The following is a 22,134-nucleotide window of genomic DNA, read 5'->3' as shown; positions in this document are numbered from 1 at the left end:
GGACGGTTTAGGGTCCAGGTGAGGGTACGCCAACGCTTTAGGGGGAGCGTACGTGTGAGGGCGCGGGTTAGCGTTAGTGTATGGGTTAGGATTAGGGGACGGGTGAGGGTCAGGCTTCGGGGAAGGGTTAGGGTTAGGGTTCGGGCTAGGGTTAGGGTTAGGGGACGGGGACGGTTTAGGGTCCAGGTGAGGGTACGCCAACGCTTTAGGGGGAGCGTACGTGTGAGGGCGCGGGTTAGCGTTAGCGTACGGTTTAGGATTAGGGGACGGGTGAGGGTCAGGCTTCGGGGAAGGGTTAGGGTTAGCGTTCGGGCTAGGGTTAGGGTTAGGGGACGGGGACGGTTTAGGGTCCAGGTGAGGGTACGACAACACTTTAGGGGGAGCGTACGTGTGAGGGCGCGGGTTAGCGTTAGCGTATGGGTTAGGATTAGGGGACAGGTGAGGGTCAGGCTTCGGGGAAGGGTTAGGGTTAGGGTTCGGGCTAGGGTTAGGGTTAGGGGACGGGGACGGTTTAGGGTCCAGGTGAGGTTACGACAACGCTTTAGGGAGAGCGTACGTGTGAGGGCGCGGGTTAGCGTTAGCGTACGGGTTAGGATTAGGGGACGGGTGAGTGTCAGGCTTCGGGGAAGGGTTAGGGTTAGGGTTCGGGCTAGGGTTAGGGTTAGGGGACGGGGACGATTTAGGGTCCAGGTGAGGGTACGACAACGCTTTAGGGGGAGCGTACGTGTGAGGGCGCGGGTTAGCGTTAGCGTTCGGGTTAGGATTAGGGGACGGGTGAGGGTCAGGCTTCGGGGAAGTGTTAGGGTTAGGCTTCGGGCTACGGTTAGGGTTAGGGGACGGGGACGGTTTAGGGTCCAGGTGAGGGTACGACAACGCTTTAGGGGGAGTGTACGTTTGAGGGTGCGGGTTATCGTTACCGTACGGGTTAGCATTAGATGATGGGTGAGGGTCAGGCTTCGGGGAAGGGTTAGGGTTAGGGTTCGGGGTAGGGATAGGGTTAGGGGACGGGGACGGTTTAGGGTCCATGTGAGGGTACGACAACACTTTAGGGGGAGCGTACGTGTGAGGGCGCGGGTTATCGTTACCGTACGGGTTAGCATTAGACGATGGGTGAGGGTCAGGCTTCGGAGAAGTGTTAGGGTTAGGGTTCGGGCTAGGGTTAGGGTTAGGGGACGGGGACGGTTTAGGGTCCAGGTGAGGGTACGACAACACTTTAGGGGGAGCGTACGTGTGAGGGCGCGGGTTAGCGTTAGCGTACGGTTTACGATTAGGGGACGGGTGAGGTTCAGGCTTCGGGGAAGGGTTAGGGTTAGGGTTCAGGCTAGGGTTAGGGTTAGGGGACGCGGACGGTTTAGGGTCCACGTGAGGGTACGACAACACTTTAGGTGGAGCGTACGTATGAGGGCGCGGGTTAGCGTTAGCTTACGGGTTAGGATTAGGGGACGGGTGAGGGTCAGGCTTCGGAGAAGTGTTAGGGTTAGGGTTCGGGCTAGGGTTAGGGTTAGGGGACGGGGACGGTTTAGGGTCCAGGTGAGGGTACGACAATGCTTTAGGGGGAGCGTACGTGTGAGGGCGCGGGTTAGCGTTAGCGTACGGGTTAGGATTAGGGGACGGGTGAGGGTCAGGCTTCGGGGAAGGGTTAGGGTTAGGGTTCGGGCTAGGGTTAGGGTTAGGGGACGGGGACGGTTTAGGGTCCAGGTGAGGGTACGACAACGCTTTAGGGGGAGCGTACGTGTGAGGGTGCGGGGTAGCGTTACCGTATGGGTTAGGATTAGGGGACGGGTGAGGGTCAGGCTTCGGGGAAGAGTTAGGGTTAGGCTTCGGGCTAGGGTTAGGGGACGGGGACGGGGACGGTTTAGGGTCAAGGTGAGGGTACGACAACGCTTTAGGGGGAGCATACGTGTGAGGGCGCGGGTTAGCGTTAGCGTACGGCTTAGGATTAGGGGACGGGTGAGGGTCAGGCTTCGGGGAAGGGTTAGGGTTAGGGTTCGGGCTAGGGTTAGGGTTAGGGGACGGGGACGGTTTAGGGTCCAGGTGAGGGTACGACAACGCTTTAGGGGGAGCGTACGTGTGAGGGCACGGGTTAGCGTTAGCGTACGGGTTAGGATTACGGGACGGGTGAGTGTCAGGCTTCGGGGAAGTGTTAGGGTTAGGGTTCGGGCTAGGGTTAGGGTTAGGGGACGGGGACGGTTTAGGTTTCAGGTAAGGGTACGACAACGCTTTAGGGGGAGCGTACGTGTGAGGGCGCGGGTTAGCGTTAGCGTACGGTTTACGATTAGGGGACGGGTGAGGTTCAGGCTTCGGGGAAGGGTTAGGGTTAGGGTTCGGGCTAGGGTTAGGGTTAGGGGACGGGGACGGTTTAGGGTCCACGTGAGGGTACGACAACACTTTAGGTGGAGTGTACGTGTGAGGGCGCGGGTTAGCGTTAGCTTACGGGTTAGGATTAGGGGACGGGTGAGGGTCAGGCTTCGGAGAAGTGTTAGGGTTAGGGTTCGGGCTAGGGTTAGGGTTAGGGGACGGGGACGGTTTAGGGTCCAGGTGAGGGTACGACAACGCTTTAGGGGGAGCGTACGTGTGAGGGCGCGGGTTAGCGTTAGCGTACGGGTTAGGATTAGGGGACGGGTGAGGGTCAGGCTTCGGGGAAGGGTTAGGGTTAGGGTTCGGGCTAGGGTTAGGGTTAGGGGACGGTGACGGTTTAGGGTACAGGTGAGGGTACGACAACGCTTTAGGGGGAGCGTACGTGTGAGGGCGCGGGTTAGCGTTAGCGTACGGGTTAGGATTAGGGGACGGGTGAGGGTCAGGCTTCGGGGAAGGGTTAGGGTTACGGTTCGGGCTAGGGTTAGGGTTAGGGGACGGGGACGGTTTAGGGTCCAAGTGAGGGTACGACAATGCTTTAGGGGGAGCGTACGTGTGAGGGCGAGGGTTAGCGTTAGCGTACGGGTTAGGATTAGGGGACCGGTGAGTGTCAGGCTTCGGGGAAGGGTTACGGTTAGCCTTCGGGCTAGGGTTAGGGTTAGGGGACGGGGATGGTTTAGGGTCCAGGTGAGGGTACGACAACGCTTTAGGGGGAGTGTTCGTGTGAGGGCACGGGTTATCGTTACCGTACGGGTTAACATTAGACGATGGATGAGGGTCAGGCTTCGGGGAAGGGTTAGGGTTAGGGTTCGGGCTAGGGTTAGGGTTAGGGGATGGGGACAGTTTAGGGTCCAGGTGAGGGTACGACAACACTTTAGGGGGAGCGTACGTGTGAGCGCTCGGGTTAGCGTTAGCGTACGGGTTAGGATTAGGGGACGGGTGAGGGTCAGGCTTCGGGGAAGGGTTAGGGTTAGGGTTCGGGCTAGGGTTGGGGTTAGGGGACGGGGACGGTTTAGGGTCCAGGTGAGGGTATGCCAACGCTTTAGGGGGAGCGTACGTGTGCGGGCGCGGGTTAGCGTTAGCGTACGGTTTAGGATTAGGGGACGGGTGAGGGTCAGGCTTCGGGGAAGGGTTAGGGTTAGGGTTCGGGCTAGGGTTAGGGTTAGGGGACGGGGACGGTTTAGGGTCCAGGTGAGGGTACGACAACACTTTAGGTGGAGCGTACGTGTGAGGGCGCGGGTTAGCGTTAGCTTACGGGTTAGGATTAGGGGACGGGTGAGGGTCAGGCTTCGGAGAAGTGTTAGGGTTAGGGTTCGGGCTAGGGTTAGGGTTAGGGGACGGGGACGGTTTAGGGTCCAGGTGAGGGTACGACGACGCTTTAGGGGGAGCGTACGTGTGAGGGCGCGGGTTAGCGTTAGCGTACGGGTTAGGATTAGGGGACGGGTGAGGGTCAGGCTTCGGGGAAGGGTTAGGGTTAGGGTTCGGGCTAGGGTTAGGGTTAGGGGACGGGAACGGTTTAGGGTCCAGGTGAGGGTATGCCAACGCTTTAGGGGGAGCGTACGTGTGAGGGCGCGGGTTAGCGTTAGCGTACGGTTTAGTATTAGGGGACGGGTGAGGGTCAGGCTTCGGGGAAGGGTTAGGGTTAGGGTTCGGGCTAGGGTTACGGTTAGGGGACGGGGACGGTTTAGGGTACAGGTGAGGGTACGACAACGCTTAAGGGGGAGCGTACGCGTGAGGGCGCGGGTTAGCGTTAGAGTACGGGTTAGGATTAGGGAACGGGTGAGGGTCAGGCTTCGGAGAAGGGTTAGGGTTAGGCTTCGGGCTAGGGTTAGGGTTAGGGGACGGGGACGGTTTAGGGTCCAGGTGAGGGTACGACAACGCTTTAGGGGGAGCGTACGTGTGAGGGCGCGGGTTAGCGTTAGCGTACGGGTTAGGATTAGGGGACGGGTGAGGGTCAGGCTTCGGGGAAGGGTTAGGGTTACGGTTCGGGCTAGGGTTAGGGTTAGGGGACGGGGACGGTTTAGGGTCCAAGTGAGGGTACGACAATGCTTTAGGGGGAGCGTACGTGTGAGGGCGAGGGTTAGCGTTAGCGTACGGGTTAGGATTAGGGGACCGGTGAGTGTCAGGCTTCGGGGAAGGGTTACGGTTAGCCTTCGGGCTAGGGTTAGGGTTAGGGGACGGGGATGGTTTAGGGTCCAGGTGAGGGTACGACAACGCTTTAGGGGGAGTGTTCGTGTGAGGGCACGGGTTATCGTTACCGTACGGGTTAACATTAGACGATGGATGAGGGTCAGGCTTCGGGGAAGGGTTAGGGTTAGGGTTCGGGCTAGGGTTAGGGTTAGGGGATGGGGACAGTTTAGGGTCCAGGTGAGGGTACGACAACACTTTAGGGGGAGCGTACGTGTGAGCGCTCGGGTTAGCGTTAGCGTACGGGTTAGGATTAGGGGACGGGTGAGGGTCAGGCTTCGGGGAAGGGTTAGGGTTAGGGTTCGGGCTAGGGTTGGGGTTAGGGGACGGGGACGGTTTAGGGTCCAGGTGAGGGTATGCCAACGCTTTAGGGGGAGCGTACGTGTGCGGGCGCGGGTTAGCGTTAGCGTACGGTTTAGGATTAGGGGACGGGTGAGGGTCAGGCTTCGGGGAAGGGTTAGGGTTAGGGTTCGGGCTAGGGTTAGGGTTAGGGGACGGGGACGGTTTAGGGTCCAGGTGAGGGTACGACAACACTTTAGGTGGAGCGTACGTGTGAGGGCGCGGGTTAGCGTTAGCTTACGGGTTAGGATTAGGGGACGGGTGAGGGTCAGGCTTCGGAGAAGTGTTAGGGTTAGGGTTCGGGCTAGGGTTAGGGTTAGGGGACGGGGACGGTTTAGGGTCCAGGTGAGGGTACGACGACGCTTTAGGGGGAGCGTACGTGTGAGGGCGCGGGTTAGCGTTAGCGTACGGGTTAGGATTAGGGGACGGGTGAGGGTCAGGCTTCGGGGAAGGGTTAGGGTTAGGGTTCGGGCTAGGGTTAGGGTTAGGGGACGGGAACGGTTTAGGGTCCAGGTGAGGGTATGCCAACGCTTTAGGGGGAGCGTACGTGTGAGGGCGCGGGTTAGCGTTAGCGTACGGTTTAGTATTAGGGGACGGGTGAGGGTCAGGCTTCGGGGAAGGGTTAGGGTTAGGGTTCGGGCTAGGGTTACGGTTAGGGGACGGGGACGGTTTAGGGTACAGGTGAGGGTACGACAACGCTTAAGGGGGAGCGTACGCGTGAGGGCGCGGGTTAGCGTTAGAGTACGGGTTAGGATTAGGGGACGGGTGAGGGTCAGGCTTCGGAGAAGGGTTAGGGTTAGGCTTCGGGCTAGGGTTAGGGTTAGGGGACGGGGACGGTTTAGGGTCCAGGTGAGGGTACGACAACGCTTTAGGGGGAGCGTACGTGTGAGGGCGCGGGTTAGCGTTAGCGTGCCGGTTAGGATTAGGTGACGGGTGAGGGTCAGGCTTCGGGGAAGGGTTAGGGTTAGGGTTCGGGCTAGGGTTAGGGTTAGGGGACGGGGACGGTTTAGGGTCCAGGTGAGGGCACGACAATGCTTTAGTGGGAGCGTTCGTGTGAGGGCGCGGGTTAGCGTTAGCGTACGGGTTAGAATTAGGGGACGGGTGAGGGTCAGGCTTCGGGGAAGGGTTACCGTTAGCATTCGGGCGAGGGTTAGGGTTAGGGGACAGGGACGGTTTAGGTTCCAGGTGAGGGTACGACAACGCTTTAGGGGGAGCGTACGTGTGAGGGCGCGGATTAGCGTTAGCGTACGGGTTAGGATTAGGGTACGGTTGAGGGTCAGGCTTCGGGGAAGGGTTAGGGTTAGGCTTCGGGCTAGGGTTAGGGTTAGGGGATGGGGAAGGTTTAGGGTCCAGGTCAGGGTACGACAACGCTTTAGGGGGAGCGTACGTGTGAGGGCGCGGGTTAGCGTTAGCGTACGGGTTAGGATTAGGTGATGGGTGAGGGTCAGGCTTCGGGGAAGTGTTAGTGTTAGGCTTCGGGCTAGGGTTAGGGTTAGGGGACGGGGACGGTTTAGGGTCCAGGTGAGGGTACGACAACGCTTTAGGGGGAGCGTACGTGTGAGGGCGCGGGTTAGCGTTAGCGTACGGGTTAGGATTAGGGGACGTGTGATGGTCAGGCTTCGCGTAAGGGTTACCGTTAGCGTTCGGGCTAGGGTTAGGGTTAAGGGACGGGGACGTTTTAGGTTCCAGGTGAGGGTACGATAACGCTTTAGGGGGAGCGTACGTGTGAGGGCGTGGGTTAGCGTTAGCGTACGGGTTAGCATTAGATGATGGGTGAGGGTCAGGCTTCGGGGAAGGGTTAGGGTTAGGGTTCGGGGTAGGGTTAGGGTTAGGGGACGGGGACGGTTTAGGGTCCAGGTGAGGGTACGACAACGCTTTAGGGGGAGCGTACGTGTGAGGGCGCGGGTTATCGTTACCGTACGGGTTAGCATTAGACGATGGGTGAGGGTCAGGCTTCGGAGAAGTGTTAGAGTTAGGGTTCGGGCTAGGGTTAGGGTTAGGGGACGGGGACGGTTTAGGGTCCAGGTGAGGGTACGACAACACTTTAGGGGGAGCGTACGTGTGAGGGCGCGGGTTAGCGTTAGCGTACGGTTTACGATTAGGGGACGGGTGAGGTTCAGGCTTCGGGGAAGGGTTAGGGTTAGGGTTCGGGCTAGGGTTAGGGTTAGGGGACGGGGACGGTTTAGGGTCCACGTGAGGGTACGACAACACTTTAGGTGGAGCGTACGTGTGAGGGCGCGGGTTAGCGTTAGCTTACGGGTTAGGATTAGGGGACGGGTGAGGGTCAGGCTTCGGAGAAGTGTTAGGGTTAGGGTTCGGGCTAGGGTTAGGGTTAGGGGACGGGGACGGTTTAGGGTCCAGGTGAGGGTACGAAAATGCTTTAGGGGGAGCGTACGTGTGAGGGCGCGGGTTAGCGTTAGCGTACGGGTTAGGATTAGGGGACGGGTGAGGGTCAGGCTTCGGGGAAGGGTTAGGGTTAGGGTTCGGGCTAGGGTTAGGGTTAGGGGACGGGGACGGTTTAGGGTCCAGGTGAGGGTACGACAACGCTTTAGGGGGAGCGTACGTGTGAGGGTGCGGGGTAGCGTTACCGTATGGGTTAGGATTAGGGGACGGGTGAGGGTCAGGCTTCGGGGAAGGGTTAGGGTTAGGCTTCGGGCTAGGGTTAGGGTTAGGGGACGGGGACGGTTTAGGGTCAAGGTGAGGGTACGACAACGCTTTAGGGGGAGCATACGTGTGAGGGCGCGGGTTAGCGTTAGCGTACGGCTTAGTATTAGGGGACGGGTGAGGGTCAGGCTTCGGGGAAGGGTTAGGGTTAGGGTTCGGGCTAGGGTTAGGGTTAGGGGACGGGGACGGTTTAGGGTCCAGGTGAGGGTACGACAACGCTTTAGGGGGAGCGTACGTGTGAGGGCACGGGTTAGCGTTAGCGTACGGGTTAGGATTACGGGACGGGTGAGGGTCAGGCTTCGGGGAAGTGTTAGGGTTAGGGTTCGGGCTAGGGTTAGGGTTAGGGGACGGGGACGGTTTAGGTTTCAGGTAAGGGTACGACAACGCTTTAGGGGGAGCGTACGTGTGAGGGCGCGGGTTAGCGTTAGCGTACGGTTTACGATTAGGGGACGGGTGAGGTTCAGGCTTCGGGGAAGGGTTAGGGTTAGGGTTCGGGCTAGGGTTAGGGTTAGGGGACGGGGACGGTTTAGGGTCCACGTGAGGGTACGACAACACTTTAGGTGGAGTGTACGTGTGAGGGCGCGGGTTAGCGTTAGCTTACGGGTTAGGATTAGGGGACGGGTGAGGGTCAGGCTTCGGAGAAGTGTTAGGGTTAGGGTTCGGGCTAGGGTTAGGGTTAGGGGACGGGGACGGTTTAGGGTACAGGTGAGGGTTCGACAACGCTTTAGGGGGAGCGTACGTGTGAGGGCGCGGGTTAGCGTTAGCGTACGGGTTAGGATTAGGGGACGGGTGAGGGTCAGGCTTCGGGGAAGGGTTAGGGTTAGGGTTCGGGCTAGGGTTAGGGTTAGGGGACGGGGACGGTTTAGGGTCCAGGTGAGGGTACGACAACGTTTTAGGGGGAGCGTACGTGTGAGGGTGCGGGGTAGCGTTACCGTATGGGTTAGCATTAGACGACGAGTGAGGGTCAGGCTTTGGGGAAGGGTTAGGGTTAGGCTTCGGGCTAGGGTTAGGGTTAGGAGACGGGGACGGTTTAGGGTCAAGGTGAGGGTACGACAACGCTTTAGGGGGAGCATACGTGTGAGGGCGCGGGTTAGCGTTAGCGTACGGCTTAGGATTAGGGGACGGGTGAGGGTCAGGCTTCGGGGAAGGGTTAGGGTTAGGCTTCGGGCTAGGGTTAGGGTTAGGGGACGGGGACGGTTTAGGGTCAAGGTGAGGGTACGACAACGCTTTAGGGGGAGCATACGTGTGAGGGCGAGGGTTAGCGTTAGCGTACGGCTTAGGATTAGGGGACGGGTGAGGGTCAGGCTTCGGGGAAGGGTTAGGGTTAGGGTTCGGGCTAGGGTTAGGGTTAGGGGACGGGGACGGTTTAGGTTTCAGGTGAGGGTACGACAACGCTTTAGGGGGAGCGTACGTGTGAGGGCGTGGGTTAGCGTTAGCGTACGGGTTAGCATCAGGGGAAGGATGAGGTTCAGGCTTCGGGGAAGGGTTAGGGTTAGGGTTCGGGCTAGGGTTAGGGTTAGGGGACGGGGCGGTTTAGGGTCAAGGTGAGGGTACGACAACGCTTTAGGGGGAGCGTACGTGTGAGGGCGCGTGTTAGCGTTAGCGTACGGTTTAGGATTAGGGGACGGGTGAGGGTCAGGCTTCGGGGAAGGGTTAGGATTAGGGTTCGGGCTAGGGTTAGGGTTAGGGGACGGTGACGGTTTAGGGTACAGGTGAGGGTACGACAACGCTTTAGGGGGAGCGTACGTGTGAGGGCGCGGGTTAGCGTTAGCGTACGGGTTAGGATTAGGGGACGGGTGAGGGTCAGGCTTCGGGGAAGGGTTAGGGTTACGGTTCGGGCTAGGGTTAGGGTTAGGGGACGGGGACGGTTTAGGGTCCAGGTGAGGGTACGACAATGCTTTAGGGGGAGCGTACGTATGAGGGCGCGGGTTAGCGTTAGCGTACGGGTTAGGATTAGGGGACCGGTGAGTCTCAGGCTTCGGGGAAGGGTTACGGTTAGCCTTCGGGCTAGGGTTAGGGTTAGGGGACGGGGATGGTTTAGGGTCCAGGTGAGGGTACGACAACGCTTTAGGGGGAGTGTTCGTGTGAGGGCACGGGTTATCGTTACCATACGGGTTAACATTAGACGATGGATGAGGGTCAGGCTTTGGGGAAGGGTTAGGGTTAGGGTTCGGGCTAGGGTTAGGGTTAGGGGATGGGGACAGTTTAGGGTCCAGGTGAGGGTACGACAACACTTTAGGGGGAGCGTACGTGTGAGGGCGCGGGTTAGCGTTAGCGTACGGGTTAGGATTAGGGGACGGGTGAGGGTCAGGCTTCGGGGAAGGGTTAGGGTTAGGGTTCGGGCTAGGGTTGGGGTTAGGGGACGGGGACGGTTTAGGGTCCAGGTGAGGGTATGCCAACGCTTTAGGGGGAGCGTACGTGTGCGGGCGCGGGTTAGCGTTAGCGTACGGTTTAGGATTAGGGGACGGGTGAGGGTCAGGCTTCGGGGAAGGGTTAGGGTTAGGGTTCGGGCTAGGGTTAGGGTTAGGGGACGGGGACGGTTTAGGGTCCAGGTGAGGGTACGACAACACTTTAGGTGGAGCGTACGTGTGAGGGCGCGGGTTAGCGTTAGCTTACGGGTTAGGATTAGGGGACGGGTGAGGGTCAGGCTTCGGAGAAGTGTTAGGGTTAGGGTTCGGGCTAGGGTTAGGGTTAGGGGACGGGGACGGTTTAGGGTCCAGGTGAGGGTACGACGACGCTTTAGGGGGAGCGTACGTGTGAGGGCGCGGGTTAGCGTTAGCGTACGGGTTAGGATTAGGGGACGGGTGAGGGTCAGGCTTCGGGGAAGGGTTAGGGTTAGGGTTCGGGCTAGGGTTAGGGTTAGGGGACGGGAACGGTTTAGGGTCCAGGTGAGGGTATGCCAACGCTTTAGGGGGAGCGTACGTGTGAGGGCGCGGGTTAGCGTTAGCGTACGGTTTAGTATTAGGGGACGGGTGAGGGTCAGGCTTCGGGGAAGGGTTAGGGTTAGGGTTCGGGCTAGGGTTACGGTTAGGGGACGGGGACGGTTTAGGGTACAGGTGAGGGTACGACAACGCTTAAGGGGGAGCGTACGCGTGAGGGCGCGGGTTAGCGTTAGAGTACGGGTTAGGATTAGGGGACGGGTGAGGGTCAGGCTTCGGAGAAGGGTTAGGGTTAGGCTTCGGGCTAGGGTTAGGGTTAGGGGATGGGGAAGGTTTAGGGTCCAGGTGAGGGTACGACAACGCTTTAGGGGGAGCGTACGTGTGAGGGCGCGGGTTAGCGTTAGCGTACGGGTTAGGATTAGGTGATGGGTGAGGGTCAGGCTTCGGGGAATTGTTAGTGTTAGGCTTCGGGCTAGGGTTAGGGTTAGGGGACGTGGACGGTTTAGGGTCCAGGTGAGGGTACGACAACGCTTTAGGGGGAGCGTACGTGTGAGGGCGCGGGTTAGCGTTAGCGTACGGGTTAGGATTAGGGGACGGGTGATGGTCAGGCTTCGCGTAAGGGTTACCGTTAGCGTTCGGGCTAGGATTAGGGTTAGGGGACGGGGACGTTTTAGGTTCCAGGTGAGGGTACGATAACGCTTTAGGGGGAGCGTACGTGTGAGGGCGTGTGTTAGCGTTAGCGTACGGGTTAGCATTGGGGAAGGATGAGGGTCAGGCTTCGGGGAAGGGTTAGGGTTAGGCTTCGGGCGAGGGTTAGGGTTAGGGGACGGGGACGGTTTAGGGTCAAGGTGAGGGTACGACAACGCTTTAGGGGGAGCATACGTGTGAGGGCGCGGGTTAGCGTTAGCGTACGGCTTAGGATTAGGGTACGGGTGAGGGTGAGGCTTCGGGGAAGGGTTAGGGTTAGGGTTCGGGCTAGGGTTAGGGTTAGGGGACGGGGACGGTTTAGGGTACAGGTGAGGGTACGACAACGCTTTAGGGGGAGCGTACGCGTGAGGGCGCGAATTAGCGTTAGCGTACGGGTTAGGATTAGGGGACGGGTGAGGGTCAGGCTTCGGAGAAGTGTTAGGGTTAGGCTTCGTGCTAGGGTTAGGGTTAGGGGACGGGGACGGTTTAGGGTCCAGGTGAGGGTACGACAACGCTTTAGGGGGAGCGTACGTGTGAGGGTGCGGGGTAGCGTTACCGTACGGGTTAGCATTAGACGACGAGTGAGGGTCAGGCTTCGGGGAAGGGTTAGGGTTAGGCTTCGGGCTAGGGTTAGGGTTAGGGTACGGGGACGGTTTAGGGTCAAGGTGAGGGTACGACAACGCTTTAGGGGGAGCATACGTGTGAGGGCGCGGGTTAGCGTTAGCGTACGGCTTAGGATTAGGGGACGGGTGAGGGTCAGGCTTCGGGGAAGGGTTAGGGTTAGGGTTCGGGCTAGGGTTAGGGTTAGGGGACGGGGACGGTTTAGGGTCCAGGTGAGGGTACGACAACGCTTTAGGGGGAGCGTACGTGTGAGGGCGCGGGTCAGCGTTAGCGTACGGGTTAGGATTAGGGGACCGGTGAGTGTCAGGCTTCGGGGAAGGGTTACGGTTAGCCTTCGGGCTAGGGTTAGGGTTAGGGGACGGGGATGGTTTAGGGTCCAGGTGAGGGTACGACAACGCCTTAGGGGGAGTGTTCGTGTGAGGGCGCGGGTTATCGTTACCGTACGGGTTAGCATTAGACGATGGATGAGGGTCAGGTTTCGGGGAAGGGTTAGGGTTAGGGTTCGGGCTAGGGTTAGGGTTAGGGGATGGGGACAGTTTAGGGTCCAGGTGAGGGTACGACAACACTTTAGGGGGAGCGTACGTGTGAGGGCGCGGGTTAGCGTTAGCGTACGGTTTACGATTAGGGGACGGGTGAGGTTCAGGCTTCGGGGAAGGGTTAGGGTTAGGGTTCGGGCTAGGGTTAGGGTTAGGGGACGGGGACGGTTTAGGGTCCAGGTGAGGGTACGACAACGCTTTAGGGGGAGCGTACGTGTGAGGGCGCGGGTTAGCGTTAGCGTACGGGTTAGGATTAGGGGACGGGTGAGGGTCAGGCTTCGGGGAAGTGTTAGGGTTAGGGTTCGGGCTAGGGTTAGGGTTAGGGGACGGGGACGGTTTAGGGTCCAGGTGAGGGTATGCCAACGCTTTAGGGGGAGCGTACGTGTGAGGGCGCGGGTTAGCGTTAGCGTACGGTTTAGTATTAGGGGACGGGTGAGGGTCAGGCTTCGGGGAAGGGTTAGGGTTAGGGTTCGGGCTAGGGTTACGGTTAGGGGACGGGGACGGTTTAGGGTACAGGTGAGGGTACGACAACGCTTAAGGGGGAGCGTACGCGTGAGGGCGCAGGTTAGCGTTAGAGTACGGGTTAGGATTAGGGGACGGGTGAGGGTCAGGCTTCGGAGAAGGGTTAGGGTTAGGCTTCGGGCTAGGGTTAGGGTTAGGGGACGGGGACGGTTTAGGGTCCAGGTGAGGGTACGACAACGCTTTAGGGGGAGCGTACGTGTGAGGGCGCGGGTTAGCGTTAGCGTGCCGGTTAGGATTAGGTGACGGGTGAGGGTCAGGCTTCGGGGAAGGGTTAGGGTTAGGGTTCGGGCTAGGGTTAGGGTTAGGGGACGGGGACGGTTTAGGGTCCAGGTGAGGGCACGACAATGCTTTAGGGGGAGCGTACGTGTGAGGGCGCGGGTTAGCGTTAGCGTACGGGTTAGAATTAGGGGACGGGTGAGGGTCAGGCTTCGGGGAAGGGTTACCGTTAGCATTCGGGCGAGGGTTAGGGTTAGGGGACAGGGACGGTTTAGGTTCCAGGTGAGGGTACGACAACGCTTTAGGGGGAGCGTACGTGTGAGGGCGCGGATTAGCGTTAGTGTACGGGTTAGTATTAGGGTACGGGTGAGTGTCAGGCTTCGGGGAAGGGTTAGGGTTAGGCTTCGGGCTAGGGTTAGGGTTAGGGGATGGGGAAGGTTTAGGGTCCAGGTGATGGTACGACAACGCTTTAGGGGGAGCGTACGTGTGAGGGCGCGGGTTAGCGTTAGCGTACGGGTTAGGATTAGGTGATGGGTGAGGGTCAGGCTTCGGGGAAGTGTTAGTGTTAGGCTTCGGGCTAGGGTTAGGGTTAGGGGACGGGGACGGTTTAGGGTCCAGGTGAGGGTACAACAACGCTTTAGGGGGAGCGTACGTGTGAGGGCGCGGGTTAGCGTTAGCGTACGGGTTAGGATTAGGGGACGGGTGAGGGTCAGGCTTCGCGTAAGTGTTACCGTTAGCGTTCGGGCTAGGGTTAGGGTTAGGGGACGGGGACGTTTTAGGTTCCAGGTGAGGGTACGATAACGCTTTAGGGGGAGCGTACGTGTGAGGGCGTGGGTTAGCGTTAGCGTACGGGTTAGCATTGGGGAAGGATGAGGGTCAGGCTTCGGGGAAGGGTTAGGGTTAGGCTTCGGTCTAGGGTTAGGGTTAGGGGACGGGGACGGTTTAGGGTCAAGGTGAGGGTACGACAACGCTTTAGGGGGAGCATACGTGTGAGGGCGCGGGTTAGCGTTAGCGTACGGCTTAGGATTAGGGGACGGGTGAGGGTGAGGCTTCGGGGAAGGTTTAGGGTTAGGGTTCGGGCTAGGGTTAGGATTAGGGGACAGGGACGGTTTAGGGTACAGGTGAGGGTACGACAACGCTTTAGGGGGAGCGTACGCGTGAGGGCGCGGATTAGCGTTAGCGTACGTGTTAGGATTAGGGGACGGGTGAGGGTCAGGCTTCGGAGAAGGGTTACGGTTAGGCTTCGGGCTAGGGTTAGGGTTAGGGGACGGGGACGGTTTAGGGTCCAGGTGAGGGTACGACAACACTTTAGGGGGAGCGTACGTGTGAGGGTGCGGAGTAGCGTTACCGTACGGGTTAGCATTAGACGACGAGTGAGGGTCAGGCTTCGGGGAAGGGTTAGGGTTAGGGTTCGGGCTAGGGTTAGGGTTAGGGGATGGGGTCAGTTTAGGGTCCAGGTGAGGGTACGACAACACTTTAGGGGGAGCGTACGTGTGAGGGCGCGGGTTAGCGTTAGCGTACGGTTTACGATTAGGGGACGGGTGAGGTTCAGGCTTCGGGGAAGGGTTAGGGTTAGGGTTCGGGCTAGGGTTAGGGTTAGGGGACGGGGACGGTTTAGGGTCCAGGTGAGGGTACGACAACGCTTTAGGGGGAGCGTACGTGTGAGGGCGCAGGTTAGCGTTAGCGTACGGTTACGATTAGGGGACGGGTGAGGGTCAGGTTTCGGAGAAGGGTTAGGGTTAGGGTTCGGGCTAGGGTTAGGGTTAGGGGACGGGGACGGTTTACGGTCCAGGTGAGGGTACGACAACGCTTTAGGGGGAGCGTACGTGTGAGGGCGCGGGTTAGCGTTAGCGTACGGGTTAGGATTAGGGGACGGGTGAGGGTCAGGCTTCGGGGAAGGGTTAGGGTTAGGGTTCGGGGTAGGGTTAGGGTTAGGGGACGGGGACGGTTTAGGGTCCAGGTGAGGGTACGACAACACTTTAGGGGGAGCGTACGTGTGAGGGCGCGGGTTATCGTTACCGTACGGGTTAGCATTAGACGATGGGTGAGGGTCAGGCTTCGGAGAAGTGTTAGGGTTAGGGTTCGGGCTAGGGTTAGGGTTAGGGGACGGGGACGGTTTAGGGTCCAGGTGAGGGTACGACAACACTTTAGGGGGAGCGTACGTGTGAGGGCGCGGGTTAGCGTTAGCGTATGGTTTACGATTAGGGGACGGGTGAGGTTCAGGCTTCGGGGAAGGGCTAGGGTTAGGGTTCGGGCTAGGGTTAGGGTTAGGGGACGGGGACGGTTTAGGGTCCACGTGAGGGTACGACAACACTTTAGGTGGAGCGTACGTGTGAGGGCGCGGGTTAGCGTTAGCTTACGGGTTAGGATTAGGGGACGGGTGAGGGTCAGGTTTCGGAGAAGGGTTAGGGTTAGGGTTCGGGCTAGGGTTAGGGTTAGGGGACGGGGACGGTTTAGGGTCCACGTGAGGGTACGACAACACTTTAGGTGGAGCGTACGTGTGATGGCGCGGGTTAGCGTTAGCTTACGGGTTTGGATTAGGGGACGGGTGAGGGTCAGGCTTCGGAGAAGTGTTAGGGTTAGGGTTCGGGCTAGGGTTAGGGTTAGGGGACGGGGACGGTTTAGGGTCCAGGTGAGGGTACGACAACGCTTTAGGGGGAGCGTACGTGTGAGGGCGCGGGTTAGCGTTAGCGTACGGATTAGGATTAGGGGACGGGTGAGGGTCAGGCTTCGGGGAAGGGTTAGGGTTAGGGTTCGGGCTAGGGTTAGGGTTAGGGGACGGGGAAGGTTTAGGGTCCAGGTGAGGGTATGCCAACGCTTTAGGGGGAGCGTACGTGTGAGGGCGTGGGTTAGCGTTAGCGTACGGTTTAGGATTAGGGGACGGGTGAGGGTCATGCTTCGGGGAAGGGTTAGTGTTAGGGTTCGGGCTAGGGTTAGGGTTAGGGGACGGGGACGGTTTAGGGTACAGGTGAGGGTACGACAACGCTTTAGGGGGAGCGTACGCGTGAGGGCGCGGATTAGCGTTAGCGCACGGGTTAGGATTAGGGGACGGGTGAGGGTCAGGCTTCGGAGAAGGGTTAGGGTTAGGCTTCGGGCTAGGGTTAGGGTTAGGGGACGGGGACGGTTTAGGGTCCAAGTGAGGGTACGACAACGCTTTAGGGGGAGCGTACGTGTGAGCGTGCGGGGTAGCGTTACCGTACGGGTTAGCATTAGACGACGAGTGAGGGTCAGGCTTCGGGGAAGGGTTAGGGTTAGGCTTCGGGCTAGGGTTAGGGTTAGGGGACGGGGACGGTTTAGGGTCAAGGTGAGGGTACGACAACGCTTTAGGGGGAGCATACGTGTGAGGGCGCGGGTTAGCGTTAGCGTACGGCTTAGGATTAGGGGACGGGTGAGGGTCAGGCTTCGGGGAAGGGTTAGGGTTAGGGTTCGGGGTAGGGTTAGGGTTAGGGGACGGGGACGGTTTAGGGTCCAGGTGAGGGTACGACAACATTTTAGGGGGAGCGTACGTGTGAGGGCGCGGGTTAGCGTTAGCGTACGGGTTAGGATTACGGGACGGGTGAGGGTCAGGCTTCGGGGAAGTGTTAGGGTTAGGGTTCGGGCTAGGGTTAGGGTTAGGGGATGGGGACAGTTTAGGGTCCAGGTGAGGGTACGACAACGCTTTAGGGGGAGCGTACGTGTGAGGCCGCGGTTTAGCGTTAGCGTACGGGTTAGGATTAGGGGACGGGTGAGGGTCAGGCTTCGCGTAAGGGTTACCGTTAGCGTTCGGGCTAGGGTTAGGGTTAGGGGATGGGGACAGTTTAGGGTCCAGGTGAGGGTACGACAACACTTTAGGGGGAGCGTACGTGTGAGGGCGCGGGTTAGCGTTAGCGTACTGTTTACGATTAGGGGACGGGTGAGGTTCAGGCTTCGGGGAAGGGTTAGGGTTAGGGTTCGGGCTAGGGTTAGGGTTAGGGGACGGGGACGGTTTAGGGTCCAGGTGAGGGTACGACAACACTTTAGGTGGAGCGTACGTGTGAGGGCGCGGGTTAGCGTTAGCTTACGGGTTAGGATTAGGGGACGGGTGAGGGTCAGGCTTTGGAGAAGTGTTAGGGTTAGGGTTCGGGCTAGGGTTAGGGTTAGGGGACGGGGACGGTTTAGGGTCCATGTGAGGGTACGACAACGCTTTAGGGGGAGCGTACGTGTGAGGGCGCGGGTTAGCGTTAGCGTACGGGTTAGGATTAGGGGACGGGTGAGGGTCAGGCTTCGGGGAAGGCTTAGGGTTAGGGTTCGGGCTAGGGTTAGGGTTAGGGGACGGGGACGGTTTAGGGTCCAGGTGAGGGTGTGCCAACGCTTTAGGGGGAGCATACGTGTGAGGGCGCGGGTTAGCGTTAGCGTACGGTTTAGGATTAGGGGACGGGTGAGGCTCAGGCTTCGGGGAAGGGTTAGGGTTAGGCTTCGGGCTAGGGTTACGGTTAGGGGACGGGGACGGTTTAGGGTACAGGTGAGGGTACGACAACGCTTTAGGGGGAGCGTACGCGTGAGGGCGCGGGTTAGCGTTAGAGTACGGGTTAGGATTAGGGGACGGGTGAGGGTCAGGCTTCGGAGAAGGGTTAGGGTTAGGCTTCGGGCTAGGGTTAGGGTTAGGGGACGGGGACGGTTTAGGGTCCAGGTGAGGGTACGACAACGCTTTAGGGGGAGCGTACGTGTGAGGGCGCGGGTTAGCGTTAGCGTGCCGGTTAGGATTAGGTGACGGGTGAGGGTCAGGCTTCGGGGAAGGGTTAGGGTTAGGGTTCGGGCTAGGGTTAGGGTTAGGGGACGGGGACGGTTTAGGGTCCAGGTGAGGGTACGACAATGCTTTAGGGGGAGCGTACGTGTGAGGGCACGGGTTAGCGTTAGCGTACGGGTTAGAATTAGGGGACGGGTGAGGGTCAGGCTTCGGGGAAGGGTTACCGTTAGCATTCGGGCTAGGGTTAGGGTTAGGGGACGGGGACGGTTTAGGTTCCAGGTGAGGGTACGACAACGCTTTAGGGGGAGCGTACGTGTGAGGGCGCGGGTTAGCGTTAGCGTACGGGTTAGGATTAGGGTACGGGTGAGGGTCAGGCTTCGGGGAAGGGTTAGGGTTAGGCTTCGGGCTAGGGTTAGGGTTAGGGGATGGGGAAGGTTTAGGGTCCAGGTGAGGGTACGACAACGCTTTAGGGGGAGCGTACGTGTGAGGGCGCGGGTTAGCGTTAGCGTACGGGTTAGGATTAGGTGATGGGTGAGGGTCAGGCTTCGGGGAAGTGTTAGTGTTAGGCTTCGGGCTAGGGTTAGGGTTAGGGGACGGGGACGGTTTAGGGTCTAGGTGAGGGTACGACAACGCTTTAGGGGGAGTGTACGTATGAGGGTGCGGGTTAGCGTTAGCGTACGGGTTAGGATTAGGGGACGGGTGAGGGTCAGGCTTCGCGTAAGGGTTACCGTTAGCGTTCGGGCTAGGGTTAGGGTTAGGGGACGGGGACGTTTTAGGTTCCAGGTGAGGGTACGACAACGCTTTAGGGGGAGCGTACGTGTGAGGGCGTGGGTTAGCGTTAGCGTACGGGTTAGCATTAGGGGAAGGATGAGGGTCAGGCTTCGGGGAAGGGTTAGGGTTAGGCTTCGGGCTAGGGTTGGGGTTAGGGGACGGGGACGGTTTAGGTTCCAGGTGAGGGTACGAAAACGCTTTAGGGGGAGCGTACGTGTGAGGGCGCGGGTTAGCGTTAGCGTACGGGTTAGGATTAGGGGACGGGTGAGGGTCAGGCTTCGGGGAAGGGTTAGGGTTAGGGTTCGGGCTAGGGTTAGGGTTAGGGGACGGGGACGGTTTAGGGTCCAGGTGAGGGTACGAGAATGCTTTAGGGGGAGCGTACGTGTGAGGCCGCGGTTTAGCGTTAGCGTACGGGTTAGGATTAGGGGACCGGTGAGGGTCAGGCTTCGGGGAAGGGTTACGGTTAGCCTTCGGGCTAGGGTTAGGGTTAGGGGACGGGGATGGTTTAGGGTCCAGGTGAGGGTATGACAACGCTTTAGGGGGAGTGTACGTGTGAGGGCGCGGGTTATCGTTACCGTACGGGTTAGCATTAGACGTTGGGTGAGGGTCAGGCTTCGGGGAAGGGTTAGGGTTAGGGTTCGGGCTAAGGTTAGGGTTAGGGGACGGGGACGGTTTAGGGTCCAGGTGAGGGTACGACAACGCTTTAGGGGGAGCGTACGTGTGAGGGCGCGGGTTAGCGTTAGCGTACGGTTTACGATTAGGGGACGGGTGAGGTTCAGGCTTCGGGGAAGGGTTAGGGTTAGGGTTCGGGCTAGGGTTAGGGTTAGGGGACGGGGACGGTTTAGGGTCCAGGTGAGGGTACGACAACACTTTATGTGGAGCGTACGTGTGAGGGCGCGGGTTAGCGTTAGCTTACGGGTTAGGATTAGGGGACGGGTGAGGGTCAGGCTTTGGAGAAGTGTTAGGGTTAGGGTTCGGGCTAGGGTTAGGGTTAGGGGACGGGGACGGTTTAGGGTCCAGGTGAGGGTACGACAACGCTTTAGGGGGAGCGTACGTGTGAGGGCGCTGGTTTGCGTTAGCGTACGGGTTAGGATTAGGGGACGGGTGAGGGTCAGGCTTCGGGGAAGGCTTAGGGTTAGGGTTCGTCCTAGGGTTAGGGTTAGGGGACGGGGACGGTTTAGGGTCCAGGTGAGGGTATGCCAACGCTTTAGGGGGAGCGTACGTGTGAGGGCGCGGGTTAGCGTTAGCGTACGGTTTAGGATTAGGGGACGGGTGAGGCTCAGGCTTCGGGGAAGGGTTAGGGTTAGGGTTCGGGCTAGGGTTACGGTTAGGGGACGGGGACGGTTTAGGGTACAGGAGAGGGTACGACAACGCTTTAGGGGGAGCGTACGCGTGAGGGCGCGGGTCAGCGTTAGAGTACGGGTTAGGATTAGGGGACGGGTGAGGGTCAGGCTTCGGAGAAGGGTTAGGGTTAGGCTTCGGGCTAGGGTTAGGGTTAGGGGACGGGGACGGTTTAGGGTCCAGGTGAGGGTACGACAACGCTTTAGGGGGAGCGTACGTGTGAGGGCGCGGGTTAGCGTTAGCGTACGGGTTAGGATTAGGGGACGGGTGAGGGTCAGGCTTCGGGGAAGGTTTAGGGTTAGGGTTCGGGCTAGGGTTAGGGTTAGGGGACGGGGACGGTTTAGGGTCCAGGTGAGGGTACGACAACGCTTTAGGGGGAGCGTACGTGTGAGGATGCGGGTTAGCGTTACCGTACGGGTTAGCATTAGACGACGGGTGAGGGTTAGGCTTCGGGGAAGGGTTAGGGTTAGGGTTCGGGCTAGGGTTAGGGTTAGGGGACGGGGACGGTTTAGGGTCCAGGTGAGGGTACGACAATGCTTTAGGGGGAGCGTACGTGTGAGGGCGCGGGTTAGCGTTAGCGTACGGGTTAGGATTAGGGGACCGGTGAGGGTCAGGCTTCGGGGAAGGGTTACGGTTAGCCTTCGGGCTAGGGTTAGGGTTAGGGGACGGGGACGGTTTAGGGTCCAGGTGAGGGTACGACAACGCTTTAGGGGGAGCGTACGTGTGAGGGCGCGGGTTAGCGTTAGCGTACGGGTTAGGATTAGGGGACGTGTGAGGGTCAGGCTTCGAGGAAGGGTTAGGGTTAGGGTTCGGGCTAGGGTTAGGGTTAGGGGACGGGGACGGTTTAGGGTCCAGGTGAGGGTACGACAACGCTTTAGGGGGAGTGTACGTGTGAGGATGCGGGTTAGCGTTACCGTACGGGTTAGCATTAGACGACGAGTGAGGGTTAGGCTTCGGGGAAGGGTTAGGGTTAGGGTTCGGGCTAGGGTTAGGGTTAGGGGACGGGGACGGTTTAGGGTCCAGGTGAGGGTATGCCAACGCTTTAGGGGGAGCGTACGTGTGAGGGCGCGGGTTAGCGTTAGCGTACGGGTTAGCATTAGACGACGGGTGAGGGTCATGCTTCGCGTAAGGGTTACCATTAGCGTTCGGGCTAGGGTTGGGGTTAGGGGACGGGGACGGTTTAGGTTCCAGGTGAGGGTACGACAACGCTTTAGGGGGAGCTTACTTGTGAGGGCGTGGGTTAGCGTTAGCGTACGGGTTAGCATTAGGGGAAGGATGAGGGTCAGGCTTCGGGGAAGGGTTAGGGTTAGGGTTCGGGCTAGGGTTAGGGTTAGGGGACGGGGACGGTTTAGGGTCCAGGTGAGGGTACGACAACGCTTTAGGGGGAGCGTACGTGTGAGGGCGCGGGTTAGCGTTAGCGTACGGTTTACGATTAGGGGACGGGTGAGGTTCAGGCTTCGGGGAAGGGTTAGGGTTAGGGTTCGGGCTAGGGTTAGGGTTAGGGGACGGGGACGGTTTAGGGTCCACGTGAGGGTACGACAACACTTTAGGTGGAGCGTACGTGTGAGGGCGCGGGTTAGCGTTAGCTTACGGGTTAGGATTAGGGGACGGGTGAGGGTCAGGCTTCGGAGAAGTGTTAGGGTTAGGGTTCGGGCTAGGGTTAGGGTTAGGGGACGGGGACGGTTTAGGGTCCAGGTGAGGGTACGACAACGCTTTAGGGGGAGCGTACGTGTGAGGGCGCGGGTTAGCGTTAGCGTACGGGTTAGGATTAGGGGACGGGTGAGGGTCAGGCTTCGGGGAAGTGTTAGGGTTAGGCTTCGGGCTAGGGTTAGGGTTAGGGGACGGGGACGGTTTAGGGTCCAGGTGAGGGTACGCCAACGCTTTAGGGGTTGCGTACGTGTGAGGGCGCGGGTTAGCGTTAGCGTACGGGTTAGCATTAGACGACGGGTGAGGGTCATGCTTCGCGTAAGGGTTACCATTAGCGTTCGGGCTAGGGTTAGGGTTAGGGGACGGGGACGGTTTAGGTTCCAGGTGAGGGTACGACAACGCTTTAGGGGGAGCGTACTTGTGAGGCCGTGGGTTAGCGTTAGCGTACGGGTTAGCATTAGGGGAAGGATGAGGGTCAGGCTTCGGGGAAGGGTTAGGGTTAGGGTTCGGGCTAGGGTTAGGGTTAGGGGACGGGGACGGTTTAGGGTCCAGGTGAGGGTACGACAACACTTTAGGGGGAGCGTACGTGTGAGGGCGCGGGTTAGCGTTAGCGTACGGTTTACGATTAGGGGACGGGTGAGGTTCAGGCTTCGGGGAAGGGTTA

The sequence above is a fragment of the Grampus griseus genome (genome assembly GCF_964374135.1).
Source record: "Grampus griseus genome assembly, chromosome: 14".
Classification (NCBI taxonomy): Eukaryota; Metazoa; Chordata; class Mammalia; order Artiodactyla; family Delphinidae; genus Grampus; species Grampus griseus.
Note: the sequence above shows the minus strand (reverse complement) of the source record.